Below are 27,329 nucleotides of genomic sequence, written 5' to 3'. Positions count from 1 at the left end.
ATAGCTCACAGTGAGGGAAAGTAAGGAAAGTCACAGCTCCTCTCCAGGCACCCCTTCCAAATGCTCTTCCCTGGACTGGTCAAGAGTCCAGGATCTCCATTGGCTAACAGAAGTGTGCTGGACATTCTCCACTCATCCCTCCAGATCATTCTCCTGTCTTCCCAGACCTTCTTGGGCTGCATCACCCCAGCTCCCTTGCCCTCTGGCGTCAGGTTGGGTTTGGCCACTGGCAGGAAATGGGAGGACAAGAGAAGTGAGAGGTCAGAGCACTCCTCCCCTGCCCCGCATCCCTGCTCCCTCCCTGCCTGAGCCCCACTTCCCTACCTCTCTGTTAGCTCCTGGTGGATGTTCCATGGCTACAAGTTTTTACTGATTCTGGTGATACCTCCCTTCTCTTGCCTTTCAGCCCTGGGGTTAGTAGGGGACTTTCACTGTTGCTAATCCCTGGGGGCCTAGTGATGGTAGAGGAGTGACATTAATTTTCTGTCTTTGACAACATGTGACATTATAAGGTTTTCTCTTATGACATGGAATCGTTCAAATGTGTGGTATAATTATTAACAGTCAGAAAAATTGTGGAAACACTGTTATCTCTTGCAAAATGTTGAGAAACCTAGAAAACTAACTGGTGCGGTGGGACAGAGAGAGAGAAGGGACAGAGTCAGTAAGAGCCCGTTCTACCTGCCACCTCATAGGGCATTAGTTGGCTGATGTGATAGAAGCCCAGAAGCAGTTTTGTTTTTTTTGTTTTTTTTTTTTGGTGAGGAGGATCAGCCCTGAGCTAACATCCATGCTAATCCTCCTCTTTTTGCTGAGGAAGACCGGCTCTAAGCTAACATCTATTGCCAATCCTCCTCCTTTTTTTCCCTTTTTCTCCCCAAAGCCCCAGTAGATAGTTGTATGTCATAGCTGCACATCCTTCTAGTTGCTGTATGTGGGACGCGGCCTCAGCATGGCTGGAGAAGCTGTGCGTCGGTGCACGCCCGGGATCCGAACCCCGGCCGCCAGTAGTGGAGTGCAAGCACTTAACCGCTAAGCCACGGGGCCAGCCCCCCAGAAGCAGTTTTTCAATCAAGTGTCTACTGCGTGTCAGGCACAGTTCTAGATACTGGGGATGCAGCACCGAATACGACACACGTGGAGCTCGTGTTCTCGGGACTTAGAGGGTGATTCCAAGCAAAATAAAATAGATAACTTAATAAGATGTTAGAAGATGATATGTGTCTGGAGAAAAATAACCAAAGAAAGGGGAGACGGGATGCTGGGAGGCATTGCAATTTGGAAAAAGGCAGTGGAGGAAGGCCTTCTGAGGAAGGTGACTTGGAGCACAGACTTGAAGGAGGTGAGGAGGAGACACATCAATATCTGAGGGAAGAGATTCCAGGCAAAGGGAAGAGCCTGGAGTGGAGGGAGCTAGGAAGGGAGTAGGGCGGGGCCCTGGGTGCGATGGGCTGGATGGTGCAGGGCCCTGTGGGCCATCGTAAGAACATTTACTTCTTGTGATGTGAGTGGCTGTTGTAAGGTTTGAGGGAGGGGTCGCATGCTCTGGCTTTTGTTGTCACACTGTCACTGTGGATGTAGTGCTGATAGCAGACTACAGGGAGCAAAGGAGGGGACAGGGAGCAGACCAAGATATTGCCAGTGCTCCTGGTGAGGGGGCTGATGGCCTGGACCAGGGTGGGGGCGGGGGAGTAGAGAGAAGGGGTCAGCTTCCAGGCATTTTTAAGAAGGTGAAGCTGGTGGAATATGAGGTGTAACCGAGAGAGAAGACCTGGATGATGCAGAGGGTTTTGGCTTGAGCTCCTGCAAGGATGGAGTTGCCAGTACCTGAGATAGGGAGGACTGTGGGAGGAGCAGGTTTTGGGGTGGGTTGGGGGGAGACCAGGAATTCCATTCTGGACATGTTAACTTGGAGAAGTCTATGAGAAACCCCAGTGGTGATCTCAAATGTCTGACTGTCGTCAATGTTTGAATGATAGTTTTTAGTTTCAAATTTTATCACCTTTGGTGGCTGGCTTTCTCTGAGGTATGTTTTAAGAAAAAGAAATGTTTACACCATGGCTGTAGTGATTTTGAGAGTAAGCCTCAAGGCAGAATATGCAATGTCTATATTTTCCATTGATGCAAAACCATCTTTGCGTAGTTAACAGATTCAAGGACACTTGTGGGAATTTATTCGGAGCCGAGAGACTTTTGGCACTGTTTTACCAGCTCTGACTATAACCACACTGAACCTTTTTTAGAGCAGAGCTACGTGTTATGGCATTATGCAATGAGGGTTTCAAGTCAGCCACAAAAGCAGACCTCAGATGGAAATAGCACATTTAGCAAAGCCCCGATTTGCTTATGTGTTCAAGCTTTGCTGCCCTTTTAGGTATATTTTTGCTTTTAAATGTTATTCTGGTACCTCTTGTCTTGTGCTTTTCTCTCCTCTTCTTTCTTCTTTATTTCTGAAAGTTCTGTTGTTGGCAATGTCACAGTTGCTCCCCAAATGAAGTGGGACTGTAAGTAGGGGAAAGAACACAGTGTTCATTGAGCGGCTATTATATGCTGGCTAGTGGGCTGGGTACCTTCCTAGTTACCCATTTAATCCTCAAAAGAATGTTTTGAGGGAAGTGTGATTGCGCCTGCTTAAGAGATGAGGAAACTGTAACTCAGTGAGGTTAGGTGACTTGCATAAGGCCATGTAGCTAATTAGTGTGAGATTCCAATCCAGATTAGTGAATTTCCAAGGTCCAGGGCCTTGGCTCTGCCCAAGTGTAGTTCTCTCTTTTTTGAAAGTTTAATGCTTCTAGATGTCAGTGCATTGCTTTGTCTGGCTTTCTTACTGATGAAGAAGAGGTGAGCAGTACTAATATTTCTGTGACTGATGCTTCTTTCATAAACGTTTCTGCGAGTTTACCAGAATGTATGGTGCACACCTATTGTGTGCCCAGTGTTGCTGGTGGCAGTAAGTCCTCAGGGGGCTTCCACTCTGGCAAACATTAAATAAGAATTACGTGGGAGAAGAAGTGAGGAAAAGCAAGGAGCAGGTGCTCCACGAGCGTGCATCGGTCTGTTTGGGACCACCTTTCACCCTACCTCAACCTCTAAGCCAAAGAATTGTCCAGCCAAGGAGGTAGGGAAGAAGACTCTTGGCAGCAGGAACAGCACAAACCAAGGTCCAAGGTGGGGCTGGGATTGGAGTAGATGAGATTGCTCAGGTGCAGTGGTTGGGGAGGGAAGAGAAGTGGCTCCAGGGTAGACAGAAGTGGTCCATCTTTGGTACTAAATGACTCTTGCAACTTTGACTTTCTATTCATGATACCATAGCTACTCTCCAAGATAGTTTTTTGGAATTTTCTTAAAGGTTAGGCAAAAGCTACAAACAAGAGTGAGCCTGGTTGGATTGAGAATTATAAAGTGTGCATTGGCTAAATTTTTGAGTGGGCAGGGTCACGTTCACCAAATGCAAATGATTACTGGGAGGACGGTTTTAATTGGGAGGACTGTCAGCTGGGCTGCCTCTGCTATAGGAAGCCAGTTTCTCAAGGAGTGGGCAGTGTGAGTGCATTAGAGGGTAGTCACATAAACTGAGCAGTGTCTTAAGGTATGAATGTATCTATCCATTTAAGATGAAGTGATAGAACAACTCTCAAAACCTATTGAAAGAGAAGAAACTTTTTCACTATAAACTTCAAACTTGAGCATCTAAACAGATGAAAGGTTGATGTTTTCTAGCACAAAAGCTCCCAGGTGGCCCGTTTGGTTTGAGTGGTGGCCTGAATTGTATGCACTCTATGCCTAGCTGGCGTGGGCTGACGTGTGGGCTTGGTGAGAAGTCTGGCACTCTGAACCATCTTCATTGTTTAACCAGGTTTTATCTGAGATCCCTAACATTTCCCTGCTTACACAGCCCAGCCCAAACTGTCACCTTTACAAGTGAATAAGAAAATCACCTTAACCCAGCCTCCCTGCTAGAATAAAAATCTTACAGTGTCACCAACATTTTTCTGCCCTTGTATCCACTTATGGCCCCAGGGAGGAAGAGAGGGAATAAAATGAATGAGATAGACTCTTTGTTAGTTGCCCTACATAAATTGTTCATCATTAGAGTGAGTGGGTGAATAAATGTCTTTTTGCAAGGCCATTGTGAATATCTGAAGGTCATCAGAGCCTTTAAAAATGAGAATAAAATGCATTTTGCACATTCTCTTGAGAAATCAAGATTCACTACATCTTGTTGCCCTCATTGGAGATACAAGTTGTAAGCACATATGACCTGCAGGCCCATGTTATCATTACTTTTACAGTCATGTGTCACTTAATGACAGGGATACCTTCTGAGAAATCCATCATTAGGCAGTTTTGTTGTGCAAACATCACAGAGTGCACTTACACAAACCTAGATGGTATAGCCTACTACACACCTAGGCTATATGGTACTAATCTTATGGGACCACCATTGTATATGTGGTTCATTGTCTGAAATGTCATTATGTGGCACTATATTCTCTCATAACCTCTAGAGTTATTGGGTAGATGCAACATGAATAATTTGTTGGACTCTTTGTGCTAGTTATTTAGAAAAAGAAGCTTATCTTCTAGGTAAAAGGTGCTGCTGTGAATATCCTACCGTCCTGAATATGTTTCTCATACATGAACAACAAAACAAGTACACAAAAAACACCTGAGCCAGTGTGGCTTATTTCACCAGATTGAGACAATGAATGTCCTTTGCCATCGCAAAGGCTGACAGTAGGAAGGGTGACAGTGGGGTATTGCTTTTATGATTTTCAATGTTCTGTTACTCGTAACTCTTTTCAGATTAGTTGTGTGACACTTTGGCTTTCAAACAAGTTGCTAAGCGTCATTTGTGCTTTGTAGAGTTTTACACTTTGTGCTTTTTAGACACCCACATACTATTGGTTTTTAAACAATAGCTGACAATCCTGGAGAAAGTTAATATCTAATTTGGTGAGGCTTGACTTGAGAAATGAGTGAAAATGGTTAGAAACACACCATCGACCCATGTCATTTCTAGCTAGAGCTGGCTCTTCTGTTAGGGTGGTGTGCATGAGTTAAAAAAGAAAATGGTTTTCTCAACCACTCAGAAACGGTTGTCGAGGTACCCGCGGGCGTGCCTGCATGGGCCATTCTAAAATCCTTCCCACAGAGCAGGTCAGCAGGCACCTGGCCAGGTCTGTACTTTAAATGCAGGACACTTGGGAGGAAAACCCGCTTCCGTTCTGTGGAGTCAGGTGGCTGTGGTTGAAGGGGGCTGCCAGAACCAGTCCAGAAACAGGAAGTGACTTGGGGAAGCTCACCCAGGAAGGCGCTCAATAGTCAGGCATTTGACCTCTGCCATGAAGGAAGGGCTAGACCCGCGAAGAGCCTCGTGTGAGTCCTAATTTTTATGAAAACAAATCTCTGGGGAAACAAAGCCCTTGTGACTGTTGGCCTGAGTCTGACAGCTGCCAGCCTTGTTAGAGAAATGACAGTGGCCTGCAGAAGAGAAACGGGCTGCTTGGAACACGAAAGAATGTGTTGTTTTTTCGTCTGGCATGTGGTCAGCTGTCAATTAGTAGAACTGTGCTGCGAGTTAGAAAACTAGGCCACAAAGGGTCTTTCAGGAAATGTTTATAACGTGGAATTATTCTGACCCTCATTGTGTTGCATGGAAAATGGAACAATGGCTTGTTCATAACAGATTGTTCAGTAGGAAAAAATGTAGTAATGGAAATTGTTGGTTAAGTAAATAAAAAAGTGAATATGATAAACTTGTGGTAAAAATAAATGTGAAAAAAAAATCAGAACTGAATTTAATTTTGTGATTTGCTGTTACATCCCTTGTGCTGGCTTTAAAAATAATACCTTCTAGTATAGGTCTCAAGCCAAATCCAGCCCGCCTCCTGTTTCTGTAAATAAAGTTTTATTGGAACACAGGCATGTCCATTTGTTTGCATGTTGTATATGGCTGCTTTCTGCTACAATGACGGTGTTGAGTAGTTGTAGCAGATACTGTATGGCCCACAAAGCCTAAAAAATTTACCATCTGTCCATGTACAGAAAAAGTATGTTGACCTCTGTTCTAGAACTTTGCCCATCAAAGCAGCATTGGTGATTCATTGGCACATTAAAGTTTGAGAAGCACTGGCCTAGGGCAGGAGTTTGTCACCTGTGGTTCAGTGATCAAACTCCATGAAGTTATAAGCACAATTCTGTTTGTATACATATGTGTATTTTTCTGCACTTCAACCCTCTCAGAGGTAGAGGGGTATATACCCTTCATCACTTTCTTAGAATGGTTTGTAACCCCAAAAAGTTAAGAATCATTAGGCTAGAAAAGGGAGGTCTCAATTGACTCAGAATTCATGGATTCATCTTTGAAACAATGGTTACGAAGATCTCACTACCCTACACCAAAAAAAGTCAGACTCAGCTTGTGCTCATTTATTTGTTTATTCTTAAATAAAGAATATAAGATTTGCAGCATAGCACAGCTGTGGGATATGACATTTTATAACTATTATTAATGGTTAAGGGACTATTTCATGGATATTGGTTCCTTGAGCCTTAATAGCTAGTGTCAGATCACATTGTGGTTCTGGAGATATTTATTACATGCCTCTCCCACCTTGGAAAAATGAAAGCTCTAAGGTCCAAAATTATAGCCCTTTGTAGTGACTTTTTATGGGTACTCACTAGAAATCACTGCTAGTTAGCCTGACAGTGTTATTAAACATCCATCATGTGTGGAACCCTGTAGGAATTTCTAAAAAGCAGAAGATGGAATCTAAAGTGGCCTGAGACTGGCTTCTGATTATCTTTCCCATAAATGGCTGTTTCATGTACTCTGGGTTTTTCTCACCCCATACCAGGCTCCTACAGTAGGTAGTAGGAACCACAAGATTTATGTTATCTCTAGGTTACCTAGATGGACACCTGCTTCTGGGGATAGAAGCTGGGTAGATCAGTAAAAGGAGGAATAACAATTGTGCTTTTAGAAGAGCATTCTTTCAGAGGTAGAGAAAGGCAAGAAGCTCAGAAATGTAAGACTAACTGAGGAGAACTGACCTTGGGACCAAAATATCACCCCCACAACCTAAAAAGGTATATATTACTTTGCTACACCACCTAAAACTGTTTTTATCCATTAGAGATTAATGTAGGATAAGATGGACTATCACTATTAAGAATGTTAATACTTTTTCGTGCTGTTTTTCAATGGGAGGGTTCTCTTCTGGGACAAACAGGTCCCCAGGGTCCTGGGTTCTGGGAGCTGGGATGAAGTTGTGTGCAGGGCAGGACTGGCTTACTCAGGCTGCCTGGGACCCAGGGACTCTGAAAGTCCACCCAGGAAGCTAAGAAGTGAGAAGCAAACACACAAAGTAATATGGCAAAGAGAGAGACTAAGGATGACACATCAGATGGAAGTAGGAGCCCCCAGACCAGAGTGTGGGGCTTTGGAAGAGGAGGAAGAGGAGCTGTGAGAGACAGAAGAAGACCCCCACTTTGTAGGCACAGCTTCTTGGGGTTGTGGGTTATGCAGAAAAGACAGACCAGTCCAAATTGCAGGATCGTAAGGGATTTTACGGATATTGGGGCTTGTCTACTTTAGGGGAGCAAGACTTTGGACATCTCAAGTAGAGCTCAGAGGTTACATATATTTCCTAGCTGTGTCCATTGATAGGGTCTGGGAGCAGTGATACCCGATGGCCATGAGCACACCGATTACCCAGATCTTGGTTTCTAAATGCCATTCTGCACTGAAAGGAACCAGGGCTCCTTGGAGAAATGGCTGATTCTGGGCCTGGGACAGGGTAAGCATAAGATGAGCCTAAAACATCTTTTTGTGCCACAAAGTAAGGAAGTGCTCAGTGAATGATGGGGACATGTCAAAGGGACACAGGAGACAGCTGAGGAGCTCCCAATAGCAAAACCTGGGGTATTTTCAGCATCAAAATAAATATAGCAGTAATGGATCATAACTCATTGAATAATATAAAATCGATGAGTCCATACTAACATGAATAAAATAAGTAAGGACAAGAGGACATTCTACCTTCAATAGAATGTCAGCTAATAAATGCAGAAGAAAGGGTAGATTAAAAATCGTCATTTGGCAACTATCATGTTATAATCAATTCTGGCAAGAAATTTTAAAGCTTGCTAAAATTAGTGGGCCAAAGTTTGATAAGGAACAAGATATTTACATTGAGTCTCTCTCCACAAAATACTTGTTAAATACAAAAGGGGGAAATTAAAGAGTAACTTTATATTGGAGAAACCTGGGAGGCAAAAGTGATCAAGTTAATCTAACACAACCACTTGCTGGGTGGAATGAGAAAATTACAGCAGCACTACTGTAATATCTCCCCTCTCCTTGCCAAAAAAATGTAAACCTGAATCTATTCATGAGAAAACATCAGACAAACTCAAATTGAGGGACATTCTACAAAATAATTTCCAGTGATCTTCAAACTGTCAAGGTTATAAAAGTCAAGGGAAGACTGAGAAACTGTTCCAGATTGAAGAATAATAAACAAACATGACAAGTAAATACAACATGTGACCCTGGAGTTTATCCCTTTGCATTATTAGGACATTTAGTGAAATTGAATGGGGTCTCTGGTAGTAGCGTACCAGTGCTAATTTCCTGATTTTAATGGTTTTACTGCAGTTATGTAGGAAATACTTTGAGCATACAGGAATAATGAGACCTCGGGTCTGCAGCTTACTATCAAATGGTCTGGGGAGGGGGAAGTTATTTGTTTTTTGCAATGAGGTGGGGTCCTATGGGTAATCATTGTCTTTATTGAAGATATGGAAAATGATGGCAAAGGTCGGCTCGGAGTGCAGATGGGTGAGGAAGGTTGAGAATAAATTGGCAGCTTGTATTGTTTTTAGCAGAGAAGCAGGTTTTAGTAGGGACAAGAAGGACGAAGAAACAGATGGGAATTAGTCAGTTTAGGATAAAGGAGCACCAACCTACAAAAGAGCGACGCTTCCCCAGGAGGGAGTGAATGGGAGGCAAGGAGTTGAGTCATGAGAAAAGGATGGGTTCAAAGACTGATAGATCTGGATATGGAGGTGAAAGCAGGGACCTCGAGTGGGGCTTTGAACAGCAGACCTGCATCCATCTGTGTGCTGTCCTTTGCTGGACCCTCCACTGCCATCCTAGTAAATGGCAGTTCATCCATCTCTTCCCAGCCGTGAATGTTAGTGCTCTCTGGGGACGCTCTGTGGCTATCTATAGATGCTCTGGGGCCAAGCTGGGCAGGAACGGTGGCGGGAGAGGTGGTTTGCCAGGAACTTTGGAAGGATTACAACAGTTTATTCCAGAAGGAGAGGTTGATTTGAGCTCACAGAGGTACATTTCATTTAATCTTGGTTCTCTGAGATTCATTCCTGCTAATGCTAATGAAAATCTGGCTGGCTCCAAGTCCAGGCTGCAGTGTGAGAATTTAAGTATTATTCCTCCACCTTTGGTTATAGGGCTGATCTTTAGAGTCCTTTTTGTGATTGCTGTTCTGGTCCCTTGAACATGCCAAGTAAATGAAAAGCCAGAAGAGTCTGAAATCAAACGTGTAGGATTGTTTGTGTTTCATGTTAATTTAATTCACCGAAGAAATGATGCCAAGCATGTGCTTAAATACTGTGCTTTACAAAGATGAAGAATTTGTGTTTCCTGCCCTAGAGGAGCCAAAGTCTGGGGGAAGAATTGTGAGTGAACGAGTAGTTAGAATGCAGTGTGGGAAGGGGTTTAATACGGGCTGATAAAGGGCTGAGGAATTGGGGAGGAAGGAGCCCCAAGTTTGTAAGGGTTGTGGAGGGAAGCCTTCAAGTCAGGAGGAACAGTGTGTGTGTGTTTCTTCAAAGAAGGGCGCACAGGCGAGGAACCAGGAATTGGAGGGTGTCCTGGAGCCTAGGGGAGGATGTGGGGGTGGGAGATGGGGCCTGTGTGATAAATGGGGGTTGGACCGAAGGACCTTGTGTGCCACCCCTGCAAAGTCCCTAGGAAAAACTACACGTGGGTGCTATGAGCCAGGAACTGTGCTAGATACTTGGCCTGGCAAAAGAGAAAATTAATCAAGAAAAGCCCAAAGTCAGTGTATTAGTTTGCTTAGCTGCTATAACAAAGTAGCACAGATTGGGTGGCTTAAATAGCAGAAATTTATTTGCTTGCAATTCTGGGGGCTAGAAGTCTGAGATCAAGGTGTCAGCAGGGTTGGTTTCTTCTGAGGACTGTCTCCTTGATTACTAGATGGCCATCTTTCCCCTGTGTCTTCACAGGGTCTTCAAATACCTGTCTGCACCCCAATTTCCCCTTCTTATAAGGGCATAGTCATATTGGATTGGGACCACCTAATGGTCTCATTTTAACTTAATCACCTCTTTAAAGGCCCTATCTCCAGATACAGTCACATTCTGGGGTACTGGGGGTTAGGATTTTGACATAGGAATTTGGAGGGTACAGTTCAGCCCATAATAGGAAGTTTTATTTTTGTAGATCCTCACACAAGTTTTTAAAGGGCGATTGGCAGCCTTTCTAGAAGTGTGAGAGGCTTGCTTTAGCTGCATTGGGGCTTTCTCGCACCTCTAATCTTAGAAATAGAAGGAATAACTAAATAGATGGAATGGAGATGAGTTTTAACATTTCGCCACATTTGCAGGCATCATGATACGTCACCCCAGGGTACTTCCAACATGTATCTCCTGAGAACAAGGACATTCTCCTACAAAATCACAACATCATCACACCCAAGAAGTTCACCATTAGCTCAGTAATATCATCTAGTATACAGTCCATTTTCAAAAATGTCCTTTATCACTGCAGAGTCTCTCCCACCCCAGTCCTGGATCCCATCCATGCATCATATTTAGTTACCACGTCTCCTTAGTCTCTTATAATCTAGAACAGTCTCCTTGCTTTTGTTTCCCTTTCCATGATATTGACAGTTTTGAGGAGCCCGTACCAACCCTGCATGTCTCGTTCTCTCATGATTAAATTCAAGATGAACGCTTTGGCACTTTACCTCGTAAGAGATGTTGTGATCTTCCCACTGCGTCACCACAGAAGGCACGTGACATCAATCTATTCCATTATTGGGGGGGTGCTAAATTAGATGGTTAAGGTGATATCTGCCGGATCTCCGTTGTAAAGATGACTTTTTACCATTTAATAAGCAATCTGTGAGCTGATACTTTGAGGTAAGTAAATATCCTGCCTTCAACAACCTTTCACTCAATGATTTTAGCATCTATTGATGATCTTTGCCTAAATCAGTCACTACATTGGAGATGGCAAAATGGTAGTTGTTAAAATTTAATCAATCATTTTTCATATATAAGCTAACGTATGTCAATGAAAAAAGAAAAGTTCACCCCCTGCATTCCTCTCTTTTGTTCCCTGTCTCTTTCTATATTTTTTTCCCTTTGAGTGTCACTGTGGAGTCACAGATTCTTTTTTTAATTCAATGTCTTATAAAACGTTACCTCTGTCTTAGTCAGCTCAGGATGCCATAACAAAATACCATAGACTGAGTGGTTAAACTAACAGTTACTTCTCATAGTTCTGGAGGCTGGGAAGTCCAAGATCAAGGTGTTGGTAGATGTACTTCCTGGCGAAAGCTCTCTTCCTGGTTTGCAGATGTCTGCTTTCTCGCAGTATCCTCACATGGTGGAGAGAGAGAGGGCTTTGGTTTCTTCCTCCTTATAAGGGACCGATCCCATTGTAGGGGCTCCACAATCGTGACCTCATCTAAACCTAATTACCTCCCAAAGGCCCCCCTCCAAATACTGTCACATCAGGGGTTAGACCTTCAATTTTGGGGAGACACAAACATTCACTCCATAGCACCATCATTCTTTTTTCTGTTCAAATGTTGCCAAAATTGGCCAGTGCATTTGAGCATCTTCATGCTGATTCCTGTGGCCTTTTGACATGTGCCCATCATTCTTACTTGATGGCATAGGATGATCAGGGTCACTTTGTAATTTCCCTGCCCCAGACCTAGAATCAGGCATTTTCTGAGGATGTCAGGTTCTTTTTTTAGAGAGAAATGGTATTTAGAAACCGAGATCTAGGAATTAAGCGTGCTTGTTTGTTACTGGAATGTCATTTTTTCTAGGCCTTTTCAGTGGACAAAGCTTAGAAATATGTATCTATTATTTAAAATCATGATTGTATTCTGATGGTTCCAATTTAAATTCAACACAACTATCATCTTTCTCACCTTCCCTCATTCCAATTTTTATCTCCCTTCTCCCACAGGGAGAAAACCTTGTTTCCTAACAACATCAATATAATTGCTTATTTGTTTTAGCATATAGTATGTAGAAAATCGTTTCAGAATTATGACTACACTAGCACCCATACCAACAACAAACCAAGTAAAGTTCAAGATTGCTTGGCAGTTTTTATTATTATTATTAATTACTATGAAAGAATGTATCCTACTAAGGATGTTCAGGATGCTTATGTTCAAAAGTTATGTGAATGTGGTTATGTTGTCAGTTTCACTTGTTTCTGTTTATATTTAATTTTAGGGCTTGATTTTGTTCATCCTTTTGATTTAATTAATTTATTTTTTTTGATATGTAAAACCTTTACATGAATCAAAAGTCACAACTGTATAAAAGATACACTGAGAGAGGCCTCACTTCCCTGTCCTTCCTGTCTGTTCCCGCCCACTTCCTCATTGATGACCATTTATATTAGTTGGTTTGTTATTTGGTTATTATTGTAAAAATAAGCAAATATATATTCTTACTCCTTCTTTCTTTCATCTTGGTTTTTTTTTTTTTTCACTTAACAATATAAGCTGGCTGTCATCTCAAAGCAGTTCATAGACATCTTCCTCCTCCTTTTGTACAACTGCATGCTACTCCATTGAGTGGATAGCCATTTAAAAATGCAGAGACCCTTTGGCCCTGAGAGTCCTCGGAATGTTACCCATCAGCTAAATTAGTTTCTGTGAATGGGGATTTAGATTTGTTTTTCTCTAGCATATTGCTATTGCAGTAGCGGTGAAATGAATTACCTTGTGAATATGTTATTTTGTATTTATGGAGGTGTATTTTCAGAGTGAATACTTAAAAGTGGAATCCCTGGGTCAAAAGGTAAAGTCATATGTGGCTTTGTTAGATAATGACACATTGCCCTCTTACTGTTTTGTTCTCCCGAGAGCAGTGTGCGAGTGCCTGTTTGGGGTAGATTGTTAGCGTCCTTTTTAGAGTAAGGAATTAACAGTGGCTCTCAACCCTCAATTGACATCACAATCACCCAGGGAGATTTTGCAGATATTTACTTTGGGACCCCGCCCCCAGAGACTGATTTATTTGGTCTTCAGTGGACATTATGAGGCATGAATTCAAATTATTTTGTAGAAGTACTAGTTTAACATCTAAGTTTAGTTACCTACACAGTAACTATTCTTTTAACTAACTTACCATTCTAGGAGGAGGTAAATAAAAACATTCTGTTAATGCATGAACCATGTCATGTGCATGATTTCTGAATTGCCTACATATACTGGTGACCATATAGCCTTAATTTTTCAAAAATGGCCTGATTTTAGTTAGTTTTTAGTCATTCTACAAGCATTTGCTAAACTCTTACTGAATGCCAGTTGCCAGGAGAGAGGGAGAATCTCCCTCTGCCCTTTCCCTTAAGGTTCTTATGGCTGGCCAAATAATTAACAAGACAGGTTAGCAAGAGAAAATAATACCAAGTTTAATAACATGTATACATGGGAGAAAGCAGGGACACTGCATTTCTCAACACAATAGCCGAAATTCTCGTCTGAAATACCATGTTCAGCCAACGACAAAGGAGAATGTTGGGGGTGGGGGGAGTCAGTTACAGGAGATTACCACTAAAGCACAGTAAACAAGAGTAAGGTTATTATGCAGATTTAAGGCCTCACCTTCCACACTGATAAGTCTCTAGAAATGAGGCCATCCCCCCTCTTCCCAATACAGAGAGGGAGATACCTTTACAAATGGAGATTTCCCTTATAAATGTAAATGTTTGTCTGGCAACTCCTCGCAGGGCCATCCAGAGAATGTGGCCAGAGAGACGGAAGATGGGCTTGTTGATGCCTTTTCTATTGTAACATCTATTTTACATTATATTACAGCCATCAGATAGAAGATCTGTTCCAGGAAGGAGTTACTATGTCAAATTCTTTACGCAGGTAGTAGAGGAGGTCAGATGTCCCTCAGAGAAAACAACCAAGGTAAAGAGATTTCAGAGTGGCCAAATCTTGATCTCCCACACAGTCATTCCTTAGGCACTGAGGAAAGAGTAGGAGACAGACCAGATCCCTGTCCTCAGGGTCTGAGGTCTAGTTGGGGGGATACAGGTAAAGAGGAGTCCATTGAACCCTTCACTTGGCCAAACACAGGATGAGTATGTCGATTCCCCTGCTCTTAAGGAACTCACTTTCCAGTGGGAGAGACACACAACTAAACAGAAAATGATCATTATAGAAAGGGGTCCTCGGAGAACCCTTAGAAGTGACATCTAACCCAGCTAGAGGGGTAAGGGAAGACTTCTTGGAGTTAGTGATGGACATTTGGGCTGAATTTTTCCTGGTCAAAAAAAGAGAGAGACAGCATTCCAAGCTAAGAGAAGCATGTGTCTGCACAGGCTTAGAAGCGAGAGAGGCACGTTAATTTTAGAGAAGTGTTAAGTGGCTCAGAGTGGCTGGAGTGTGGGATTCAAGCCAGGGCATGACAAAAAGAAGATTGGGTAAGTAACCAAGGGCCACATCACTTGCTCCTGGTGCATAGTGGGTGCTGAATAAATCATTGGATGGCATTGGATGGCTGATTGCATGAATGATGACTTGCTGATTTGTGAAATAGAGCAGTTTTGCATTAGCTTTTTGCTGACCACACTCACAATCAAAGGAGTTGGTGTTCCCAATATATGTGATATTTTATCTTGTGGATAAAACTGATTTTTTTTTAATGCAAATGGAAATCAGATTATGAAAGTAGCCATAACTGTGAGGGGTCCTGGGTGCTGTATTTCCCCATTCTGGATTGATGGACAGAAAGAAAAATCTCTTCAAATTATTGTCACGATGTTTGTCTCTTTTATCTACTTATTATAATCCAGCTTCAGGGATAGATGGAATTTTATTTTTATTTTATTTTATTTTATAATTTTATTTATTTATTTATTTTTCCCCCAAAGCCCCAGTAGATGGCATTTTAAAAATGCATTGTCTCTTTGGCCCTGAGAGCCCTCAGAATGTTTCCCATCAGCTAAAGAAAAACAGACAGACTAACAGACGGCCCTCGTGTCAGTGATGATAGCTAGAGAATCACTTCCTCAGGAAGCCGTGTTTGTGTGTGAGTCTGGTTCTGTGGTCTCATTGATATTCCAGTAGGCGGGGCCATGGGGGAGCTGCGACAGTGAAAGCAATCATTTGAAGGACAGGAGTTCCTGGTGGAAGCTGGAACTGGATTTGCAGCTGCAGAGGTGGGGCACGTGAATCACCTGAGATTTGAATTTCTTTGAGGCTTTGCTACCTCCGCTCTCCTTTAAATGTAGGTTAAATTTGACCTTGTTTTAGTTTAAGTTACTCAATAACTCTAGAGCAGACAAGTATTTTCTGAAATAGACTGGCTGTCTCAATGAACCAATTGAACCTGACTCTCGTGACCTACATCAGCTAATGGTTTGTGAGAAATCTATTTTCATTTAAATCTGTATTTGTTGTTCTACTCCTATTATTTCTACATCTCTATGAAAAGTGTCAGAATATGCATAAAGCAAGGAAATGGCTATTTTCTCTGTTGGTAAAGTCAGTAAAGTTTACTAGAAACATAGAATCAGGAATGGATGGAAGCTCGCTGCCATTGCTTAACCGGCACAGTGACTTGATGTGCTGTACCATTTCTTCTGTTTTCTTAAATATCTTGAATTAAGCAGGTAGAGATTTACTGTGTTGTTACAGGTACTCTGAGAGCAGACTGACAAAAGCTCAGCATTGTCAGCTCTGGCAAATTACTATTTGGTGATTGAAAGCACTTTCTTTGTATCAGGCAAGACCTAATACAAGTAGGCTCCATATAGGGGTGTTTTCTAAAATCCTATCAATTTTATTTGCTGGCACGGAAGACTCTATTTTAATTTGTTTTCTACTTACAGAATGCGTGCTTGCTAAATCAAACTGTTTTAAATACAAAGGTAGAATTTGGGTAATTTAAAAAATATTAACTTAACTGTTATTAGATTCATTTTGTGACTCTTCTAAGAAAGGTAAGCTATTGAGAATTTTTTCACAAAGGAAATAAAAGCTGAAACTCAGTAAGTTACTGATAAACAGGCTTAATTTAATATGTTGGTATATGGCCATTTGGGAAATATTTCATCTTACTGAATTGGAATAGTGGTTTTCAACAAACAAGACATTGATTACTTTAAAACTACTAGCTTAGGACAAGTAAATATTCTGTACTGTAAAGATATAGGTAGATATTTTTGTTTTAAGTAGTTTTAGTTAAGTAGTATGTGTATACCTCTGTGCTTAAAACAAAAAATTAAATGTCCACATATTGTAAATAACGATACGGACTTTCCTACTTGTTCAAATGCAAAATGCTTTAGAATGACTTTACTCCAACCAAAAAGACATTGAAAGGATATTGCAAAAGTCATTGATAGAAATTACTATTAAGTCTTGATCATTACTGATTAATTCAGATAGTCACTGTCAATTGTTTAAAAATATGACTTGACTATTTTACTTCCCCTAAAATTGAATATATTTGATGTTATGAAGAATAATTGCAATAACTCCATAACAAAATCAGTTTAAGACATGAATTGTCTTTGTTACTTTTAAAAAAATGAACTGGGTTTTATGTGGCCTATATATATAAATCTACTTATAGATCATGACACACATATCCCCACACATACAGACTATATTTAGAATATGTATTTGTATTCTAAAAAGGTTACATAATTTAAAAAGTTTGGAAGTAAATTGTTTATTTGATGACGAGACCGTTAAGCTTGAACATTTAAGAAGAAAACTTATTTTTCTATTGAAGTCATTTACATGTAAAGTTTTTAAATAAAATTAATCATTACTTTCTATCTGACATAGAAATTGTATTTTTACAGTGTTTTTTGCCTTGAGAGTGCTTGGTGAGAGTAGGTGGTGAGCATTGGGTCCTAAATTGCTTATTTCTTTTTCCTTGTGGCTTAAATACATTGTGCATGATCTTGGATATAAAAATGTAGATAATTCATAACCTCACCTTTCAGTTTTGGGCTTCTTAGAAAGTTGAATATTCTTATTATCGAGATATTAAGAGAATGAGAGTCAGCCATGCACTTTTATCTGAGTATTATTTAATAAATGAGTGCCCACTATGTACCATCTACTGTGCTCAGCAAGCTTCGTTAATCTGTAAAGATGTGTCTGATTCAATAGGAGGAAGGAGCTCAAATTGAATAAGCAACAAAAGGAGAGATGGAGAATCGAGCATTTCCCAGCATTGATTCTGTAATCACAGCCCGGTGTTCAGAGAGAAAGGAATTTACAAGGCAAGAAATGCTGTGAGCCTAGAGACAGTCGTTATTTGACAATATGGTGATCTAATAAACAGCTCTAGGCTGGCCCCACAGAACCTCTTACATGTATTTTACTGTAGCTTTTCAGAGACGAGAAATTTGAGCATTGTCAAGGTTTAATCTCTATAAACTTAAATGCTTGGGATTCATAGTCTCTTCTCCTCCCCCATTTTTTCCATAGGCCCTATTAATGAAAATACCTATTTCTTTATTGTCTAATAATTGCCTTGGTGAAAGGTAACGTCATATAAGTAAAATTATGTAGTAAAGCTAGTTTCCCAGTAGTTGTCTAAATTTCACGTAGAAGTCAGGACTTCGGTAGTTAGAAAATGGCAAGATTCAGAGTGTGTTGGCCTTCTCCGTAACCTTCAGACCCCTCGCTGCATTTCCTCAGAGCAGCGCTCCTCAAAAATGTCACCTCCATCCAGATGCCTCAGCCAGAAACCAGGGGATCTTTCCTCATTCCTCCTTTGCTCTCCCCTCTTTTTCAACTTCCACCCAACCTCCATGTCCTCTTCATTTGCTCTTCCCCCTCCTTTCCATCCCCACTGCCTTCATTCTAGCCTGGCCCCTCCTTCCCTTTTGGTTGAACCCTGCCAATTCATTCCTCACTCTGCTGCCAGATGAATTTCTAAAAATAACGCACAATGGAATATTACTCAGCCATAAAAAGGGATGAAATTCTGATTACATGCTTCAACGTGGATGGACCTTGAAAACATGCTTAGTGAAATAGGCCAAATACAAAAGAACAAGTGTGATATGATTCCATCATATGAGGTACCTAGACTCGGCAAATTCAGAGACGGACAGCAGAATAGAGGTTACCAGGGGCCGGGGGGGAGGACAAAGTGGGGAGTTACTGTTTAATGGGTACAGAGTTTCTGTTTGGGATGATGGAAAAGTTCTGGAAATAGTGGTGATGGTTACACCACATCATGAATGTACTTAATGCCACTTGTACACTTTAAAATGGCTAAAAAGGTAAAAAAAAAAAAAAAAAAAAAATGATAGTGCAGTTCTGATGGTAACACTTCTCGCCTGTGCAGTCCTCACAGGCCCTGTCGCTTACAGGATCAAGTCCAGACTGTGGGTCATAGGAAGGGGAGGGCCTGCTCCTCCATTCCTTGGGTGCTCACCTCTTCCCGCAAAGAAAGAACTGCTGCTTTTGCCCCCCGGGGGCCTCGGCCTTTCTCAGTACCCCCTCTGAGGATTGGAAGGAGGAGGAAAAGGGCCCTGCTTTGGCTTGGTTCTCCCCCAACTCCCACCCCTCCTCTCCCTCCCCCCTTCTCCCCTCTCCTCCACTCCCATCTCCTCACTTCCAGACCTATTCGCCCTCCTTGGAGGCATGTTTTGCTCTCTGCCCCTGCTGCTACCTAGTGACCTGGCCTTCCCCAGCCTGCAGGGACAGCTGCTCGGCTCATTGGGACCAGAACGTGAAGGAGGAGGAAGTGCCATTTCAGCCTTTGGCCCAGCGGTTGCCTGCAGTCTTGCTTTAGAACAGTGTAGCCCAGGTCATGTTTTAACCCCCACCTGTTTCTTCGTCTGCGTCTCCACTGGGCTCACAGCGTGGAGGGAAGGACTGTGCTTCATTAGTCGATTAGTTAATTCTGCTCAAACCCCACTGCCCTGCGTGGCAGACCTGGTCCTTCAGGCTGTGTGCCCGCCTTCGCTTTCCTGCCTCGTCGCACAGAGATTAGTACCAGGAAGAGCCAGCCGGTGGGAGGCACAGTTCTAAGTGCTTCCCACGTGTTAATGCATTTTAATCTGAACAACCCATGAGGTAGGTGCTGTTGTATCACCTTTTACAAAGGTATGTGAGTCACTTGCGGGAGGTCACAGGCTCTGGTCCCTGCTCCTAACCACCACTCGTCCTGCTTCATCTGGGGCTTTGTGCCTTTGCACATGCTGCAGCCTCATCTTGGATGTTACAATGCCACCTTTTCCTGAAAAATCTTTCCTCGCTTCCCCAGACAGACAATTCTACTTGATATCTACCCCCCATTAAGCCCATATCACACCGTGCTGCAGTTATTATTATGGTTGTTTTTGCAGGGGAGGGCCCCATCTTTTTAGATGCCCCAAACCGGAAATAGTGCCTCATACGCAATCCATATTTGAGTGAATGCATTCAGAGTAGTGTTTGTTACTCTAGGGTTCTCTCTGGGAAATGTGAATTGAATTTGAATGAACACCTCATTTCCAAAACCACGGCCCTAGGTCATCTGAAAAGTCCACTCAGAATATTGCCGCTTTCCCCTAAACCAATACCTACAGACAGAGTTTTAAATACACAAATTCAAAGATAGAAAGCAGAGCAGTGGCTGTGAGGGGTGAGGGCTGGAGGTAGGAAGGATGGACTGGATGAGGTACAAAGGGACCTTTTGGGATGATGGAAATAGCCTGATCCGTGTAGAGGTTACACAGCTGCCTACATTTGTCAAAACTCATTGAACTGCACGCTTAAAATATGTGCATTTTAATGTTGATAAATTTTACCTCAAAGTTGACTTAAACATAAATATAAGAAAGCAAGAGGAGAAATCTTCTGGATTTATTGTTAGGTTAGGAAAGATGGATTAATGATTGATGGCATTTGGTCGTACCACTGTTCATGTGCGTATCTAGTGTGGTTGTTTTTCTTCTTACCTTGTCTAAAGGGAAAATCAACCTTCTTGAGTTACTGCAGCTGGAAGTAAGAAAAAGCAGAAGTAATGACCAGACTGACAGCTGACTCCCCATGGTGCTTAATTTTAGTACCGATGCCTTTAGGAATTCTTTGCAACTTTAGTTTGAAGCTTAATTCGTGCGATGAATCATCGATATTGACGGTAGGTAAGGAGATTGCAGCAATAAACACTCTCTCCTCAAAGAAAATAATCTTATGAATGGCTTTGGAATAGACTTATTTAAAGAGAGATCTGTAAAACCCACCGGGTTTTTAATGTGTCATTCTTTTCAAATGTTTCATATAGAATGTTCTCTGGGTACTTTGAAGAAATCTTAAGAAATATGTATGTATATTTTTTAATGTGTGAAAGTAGATGAGTCTTAACAATTAGGATTTTTTGTTTTTAATTGGGCCAAGACTTTCCCGTCCTGCGTCTCCTTGCAGCCTTAGGGTGCTCCCGTCATAAATCATACATGTTCCGCAGCACTTTGAAGGAATGCTCTGTGTGTTTGGGGAATTTATCCAATGTCCCTTCTTGGTAAAGGTGAAGCATCAGAGGATGCTGCTGTACGGGGCTGAGACTAACCTGAACAAATCTAAGTTTGTTCAGGTACTTCGTGGCCTGCCATAACTATTCGAATGAACACAGGAATTGTGTTCAGACCATCAAGAGGCATTATCATTGTGTCTCTGTGAAGTTCCATCACATGAGGGCTTGCCTTTCATCTGGAGCTGTCATAATGAATTCCAGAATCATTGCTCATTGGTTGCAGTAATAGATCCCTATTTCTAAGCGTGAAGAAAGTTTGGACTCCTGCCTGTACGTTCTCACTAATGGTCTTAGGACTTGCTGTTGGTGGGACAGGCAGGTGATGGTCATTGTCAGTGTTCTTTGCTCAACTCTCCTTCTGTTGTCTGGGAAGAGTCATTTAAAAAGACATTGCATCTGTAAAGTTAATATTCCTTTATTGTCTCCCTTAAATTAAGAACATATTTTGCCTTCTTCAGCTTGACAGAAAACTCAGGTGAGATACCTAATGTTAGAGCAACAAGCTGATTTGATGATAAGTGTCTCCAGAGTGATATACTGAATTTAGGGGATTAAGGGTAGGGCTGATAGGAAATGATGTAGCTCTGGGGTCAGCAAATGATGGCCTGTTGGCCAAATCCAGCTGTGGCCTCTTTTCGTAAAGGCAGTTTTATTGGGACATAGCCTCGCCTGATCCTTGACATATTATTGTCTGATTGCTCTCACACTTTGATGGCAGAATTGAATATTTGCAAAAAAGCCTGTATGACCCGAAAAGACTAAAATACTTATTACCTGCCCCATCACAGAAGAAGGTTGTAGCTCCCTGACGTAGATAAAATACATTGGGAAAACATTAAAAAACAAATTGCCTTGAGGTTTCAGTTTGTGCTGGAATTTGTGGTTGGGTAAAAAATAGGAGTGGGGAATGCACATGAGTGGTTCATATGATGAAAATGCAAATTTATACATAGGAAGTTTGTTTGGGGCCTTTGGAGGTCTTCTGTACCCTGCACGTGAAGAGCAGGCCAAGGGCGGCCTGCAGCAAAGAGGCCTTTGCTCTCCAGGGAGCTTGCCCACTCAGAGAGCCTCGCAGTCCTCAACGCACAACTCCTAGCCTGCAAACTCTTCCCCCAGCAATGACTGAATGTCCTTCCCTGGCATTGGGCTGTCTTTAGACTCTGCCTTGAGATACCACCTTAAACTCATGCATCTCTTGAGGCTCGTGGGCTCAGAACTGGCCTTGCTGTCTGGGATGATGCCAACATGGGTCAGATGTGATGCAAGTAAAGGAAATTTTGGTGTCCTTCCCTTGACTTACTTGCTCTCCAGTGTCCCTGCAGTAGGAAGAACAGTGGACCGGCCTGTGGGCTCCCTGGGTTCCAGTATCCTCTCTGGCTCTACTAAGCAGTGATAGTTCTTTGCTTAGTGGTTCTAAGCCCTGTGCACGATCGATTGAATATGTATGCTCGCTTGAAGGGGAGTCTTCTTTCAGTGCTCTGTCTACCCCTCCCTCTTTCCTGTGGTTCTCTGTACATAGTTCTTCCCTTCAGGTTGTTCATCCAGGCTCCTGGAGGGCAGAGACTCTTCTCTGCCATGGTGTCCCCAGTGCCTTGAGTAATGCTTGGCCTCAGTGGGTTCCTCGTAAATATTTGTTTACCTCTCACTACATATTTTGCCTTAGTATATGTCCAACTGTTGAGAAGACTTAGGAATTTTGTTTGTTTTCCATTTCTTTGACTTTACTTATGTGCCTGACTTGTCTGTTCCTTCAGCTCTACTCAGAATCCTAGGAATTGGGGTAATTGATCATTTTCCCTTTGCTCTGCCTGTCTAATGGCATCTTTTATCATCTCTGCTCTTCAGGGAGCCTGGGGTCCCCTGACATAGTTTTATATCTCTTCTCTGCTTTTATGACCATCCGCTATTTTTTTTTTTTTTTTGCTGTCACTGGGTCATCAGAGCAAGTGAAGATGAAGCAGTGTGTCTGATTAATGCTGGTGTTAACTTTGGCCTCTTGGCCTTGTGACCTTGGTATGAGCTGGACAGCCGTGCAGGCTTCTTTTCAAAGGAGAGTTGGGACCACCCTTACCTAGTAGCAAGTTTGGATAATAGGGAAATCTTACTTGATCTGAGAAGGTTATTGATTAGACATAAAATAGTTATTCTTATGTTGCTAAAAATTGAAGTTGTGGTTGTTGCTATAGGGTGTGTGCTCTAGTTGGGCTCATTCATTAAACCAAAGGCATCAAGGAAGAAATTTTTAATGTAGGTTGCTTCCCATTTATTTTAGATGCCCACTGTCTCACGTAAATGTGCATTCTTGTGAGATCATTAAGAGAGAATATTTATAAATTATCTGTCGGGTATGATAAGCGTAGAACAAACAGCCTGACAGCTCTGTCATGCTGTCGGAAACCCAAGAGTGTGTTTAGCAATTACTTAGTTCATAGAATTATTTTTACTAGAAGGCACTCTAGGGGATCATGTAGTCCAGTGTCTTCACAGGGGAGGACACTGCGGGTCATGGAGAGGTGATTTGCTTAAAGTAACCCATCTACTTACAGGTAGAATTAGAGCCAAATCCTCATCTCTTGATCCCTAATAGTAATGATTGTCTGATTAGATATTAAAACAAACCAACAAAAACCAGTGGTTATCGTCACTCATGGCAATACTGAAGTTTGGCTTTAATTGCTAAAAATGTCTTGATTCCAGTATACTTTTTTAAATATGCATTACCAAGCTGTGGATGGGTCAAATTCATTCATCGTTTCCCTAATTTGACTTAAATGAAATGCTCCTGTGTAAATGAAATGCTCCTGAGTAAATACATCACTGGAGACTATGGTTCACTTTCAGCTGCTTGGTTAGTTGTGTTTTCGCAGCAGTAGAACTGGCACGTGCAGACAAAGACACCACTTACCCTGTGGCCAGGTCCATGGGGCCTGCAATTTCTCAGTGGGCAGTGCTGGCAGGGCCAGTCCTTTGGTTGAGTGGCAAGTCCCTGGGCTGACCTTGGTATTCTGGCCAGTGTGCTGCTCCCTGCCCGTTCAACCACTGAACTCTCTGTCCCATCGTGCTTGTGCCTGCTACCAAGGCCAGTCTGCCTCCAGCACTGTCACCATCCCCTACCCCATCCCCCTTGGTCATCCAAGACTTTTAAGTGGCACTTTTCACTTTCTGGATTCTTTGCATCATCAAATATGGCAAACCAGGATGCTCATAGGAGGAAACAGCACAAATGTTAGAGCTTGGGCCAATGGAATTCTCATTTGAGATTTGTCAGAGTCCTGGAATCCACTGCCTTCTCCATTAAGGTGAAGACTATAGTTACACCAGTTGGACTCTACATGTATTAGGCAAGTGTGTCCTGAAAAGATTGCTCTCTGCTACCAGAGAACCGAAAGTCAGTGACATCTGTCACCACCAGGCCATTCCCATTCTTGCCACTAATTGGAGTGTTTGCTAAGATCTAATGTAACTGAGTGGTCTTGCCAGTTGAAATACCAAATTAAATGGAATTGTAATTATTTTGTTTAATCTCATTTCAAATATTTACATTTTCTTGAAGAATGAGGTAAATGGCCTGCATTAGAAAGGCATGCTATTTCAATAGAATAAGGAAAAGCGGTATAGTGTCTAGTTTAACGTCTGACTTTGAGATTTTTCTCAACACAACCATTGAATTTAAGGTCCTTACGTAGACCATCAAATGGAACAATTCAAGGTCAACTAGATGTAATCAATGTCAGTTCATGCCACAGTTCTGAGGGAGAGGCATTATAATTAATGCCACTGTCACAGATCTAAATCAGAATGTATGAAGAGTCTTAAGAGTATAAGCAGAGTAAAATTATCTGGATTATTTATTTCGTTGACTTTTTTATCCTCGTGTGCCTGGACTTCTAAAAGCAACTGGGACGATGAAAATTCAATGTTGGAGACCGTAGCTGTTTTACTACCCACTAAATTCATGGGAGCATTTATCACACCACGGACCTTTTATAAAGGTGCTTAAAATTATATAGGTTAAAAAAAGAAGAAATTTTATTTTGTGAAAATATATCGATGTTGTAAAGTGCCCACTATCCGCTGCGCCCAAACAACAACAGAAACACACCACACATACCCTTTGGTTTTTGGCATTTTCTCCCCAAATCATGCCTCTCTCCATTTATCTAAATTTCAATCCATTTTTTTTTTTTTTCTTGTGAGGAGATCAGCCCTGTGCTAACATCCGCCAATCCTCCTCTTTTTTTGCTGAGGAAGACGGCCCTGGGCTAACATCTGTGCCCATCTTCCTCCACTTTATATGGGACGCCGCCACAGCATGGCTTGCCAAGCAGTGCGTCGGTGCACGCCCGGGATCCGAACCAGCGAACCCCGGGCCGCCGCAGCGGAGCGCGCGCACTTAACCGCTTGCGCCACCGGGCTGGCCCCTCAATCCATTTTTTAAAGTGTTTAAAACCAAGGCATGCATTAGTGTCGAGTTCAGTGATTACTCAAGACCTTTTATCTGCATGTTGTACGATTGATATTATTCATGAAACTAAGTACCATTTTATGAAGATATGTTAGAAAATAAGTTCTATCTTGTAAGCCATAATTATTTTGAGAATGCCCTCCCTTCGCTACTGTTCCTCTTTTTGTGGTCTGTTTTTTGATCTTTACTTTAGGTTCTTTCAAAATAAATTATAGTGACGTTTAAAAATTGTTCCAATATGTTTCAGTAGTCATGTGCCACATAGTGGTGTTTCAGTCAGTGAGGGACCGCATATACGACAGTGATCCCATAAGATTAGTACCATGTAGCCTAGGTGTGTAGTAGACTATACCATCTAGGTTTGTGTAGGTACACTCTATGATGTTTGCACAGTGACAAAATCGCCTAACAATTCCCTGTCGTTAAGCGATGCGTGACTGTATATACTTGTTCTTATGCATTCTACCAAAGTGTTCTTTCCTTTTAAATTTAATCAGTATTTCATTTGAGCATTATATCTTGCCAAACACAAGTTCCTAAAGCAGTAGTCAGTGTGTGCTTGCATCTAACGCATTTGACTAGGAACTCTTTGAGTTTCTCTTCCAGCCTACGTGGACCTTGTTTCCATTCCCTTTCTTCTATAGTTGACTCACATCTTTCGAGTTTATGATGAAAAGGAGAAAGAATGATTCATCATTAGCTTCGGTCCATAGCCTCATAAATTTTCTTCTCTTTACCTAACTAATCATCATCATTACTAGTTATGCTCCAGAAAATAAACTGGAATGCAGTACAGGCTGGCTTAATATAGAACAAATCAGTGTATAAATCAGAGAGGCTGCTGTGAAAATGGCTTGAGTGGCTGAGCACGGAAAATAGGAACTGTTTTCCCATTCTGCTTTTGTGCTCAGCCTGTGTTGTCAGGCCTAGAGCTGACTTGGATAGAGCTGAAAATTGAGTAGTATAATCTAATTTTAAGGGAGCTCAACAGCAATTAAGTGAACATTACTTGGGACATAAATTCATGAATAAAATTCCATGTTGGTTTCGTTGAAAAATGATGGTGTGGCAGGTCTTGGGAAAGAGCCAAGGAGAACACTTGCATGCCTCCTCCCAAGCTGTTTAAAATGGCAGTTCTTTGAGAGCCAGGAAGTACCTCTGGGCGGATCACACACAGCGCTGTCGGGAGAGTTGGGAGGGAGGAGAGAACCAGCCCCAGCGCTCCCTGAGCCCTTCACTACATGGCCGTCCTGAACTCTTTGAACTCACTTGACCTTCAGCCACAACTCCTTCATCCCTGCTTGGCTGGTGAGGCAGCAGGTTTGCGAGAAGTTAAATGACATGTGCCAGGGTCACAGCTGGTAGTGCTAGAGCAAGGATTTGACCCAAGATTCTTTGAGGCTAAAGCCCCTATTCTTCCCACTCTGCTAAGCTGCTTCCCATATTTTTGTATTGGAAAGAAGGTTAAGAAATAAATTGATGGGGGCTGGCCCAGTGGCGTAGTGGTTAAGTTCGTGCACTCCACTTCAGCGGCCTGGGGTTCACAGGTTGGGATCCTAGGTGTGGACCTACACACTGCTCATCACGCCATGCTGTGGTGGTGTCTCATGTACAAAGTAGAGGAAGATGGGCACTGATGTTAGCTCAGGGCCAATCTTCCTAAGCAAAAAGAGGAAGATTGGCAACAGACATTAGCTCAGGGCCAATCTTCCTAACCAACCAAACAAACAAACAAAAGAAATAAATTGATGGTCACGAAACATTTTTTGTTCCTGACACCATTTACGTTGAAGTTGGTTGTCCTGAGTACTATTGTTAAAGAAAGCTCTCTCCAAATTCATAAAATTGCAGGAATCTGTGCTTTTTTTTCCTACCCCCCTCAATTTTGTCGTTTCTGCCACCGTTGCTCAAAGTGATCAATCCTCCCCCCTTCACATCTCCCTATGATGTATAATATTATGGCCTGATCTCTGTTGATGGGCTTTAACAGTACGGATAGATAAGAGCATTTGCCAAGATTTGCCAGCAACCCTTGTATTTTGTTTTTGTTTTTTTAAGAAAA

The 27,329-nt window shown here is 42.1% G+C and overlaps 1 protein-coding gene across 13 annotated transcripts in view; it reads left to right on the top strand.

Moving 5' to 3' along the window:
• The window catches only part of RNF152 (ring finger protein 152), a 68,866-nt gene that overhangs the window by 37,402 nt on the left and 4,135 nt on the right, over nt 1-27,329 (top strand). Inside the window, exons 1-2 of one of the 13 annotated variants that reach the window (XM_058557250.1) lie at nt 15,550-15,674; nt 20,242-20,412. The exons of 7 other annotated variants lie outside the window; for them this stretch is intronic. The gene's annotated coding sequence lies outside the window, so the exon portion shown is untranslated. 5 more of the 13 variants (XR_009222461.1, XM_058557252.1, XM_058557254.1 and 2 more) reach the window with 5 other exon arrangements.

Source organism: Diceros bicornis, chromosome 16 (assembly GCF_020826845.1).
Source record: "Diceros bicornis minor isolate mBicDic1 chromosome 16, mDicBic1.mat.cur, whole genome shotgun sequence".
Classification (NCBI taxonomy): domain Eukaryota; kingdom Metazoa; phylum Chordata; class Mammalia; order Perissodactyla; family Rhinocerotidae; genus Diceros; species Diceros bicornis.
The sequence above is the reverse complement of the archived record's forward strand: the minus strand, read 5'-3'. Positions and strand labels throughout refer to the sequence as shown.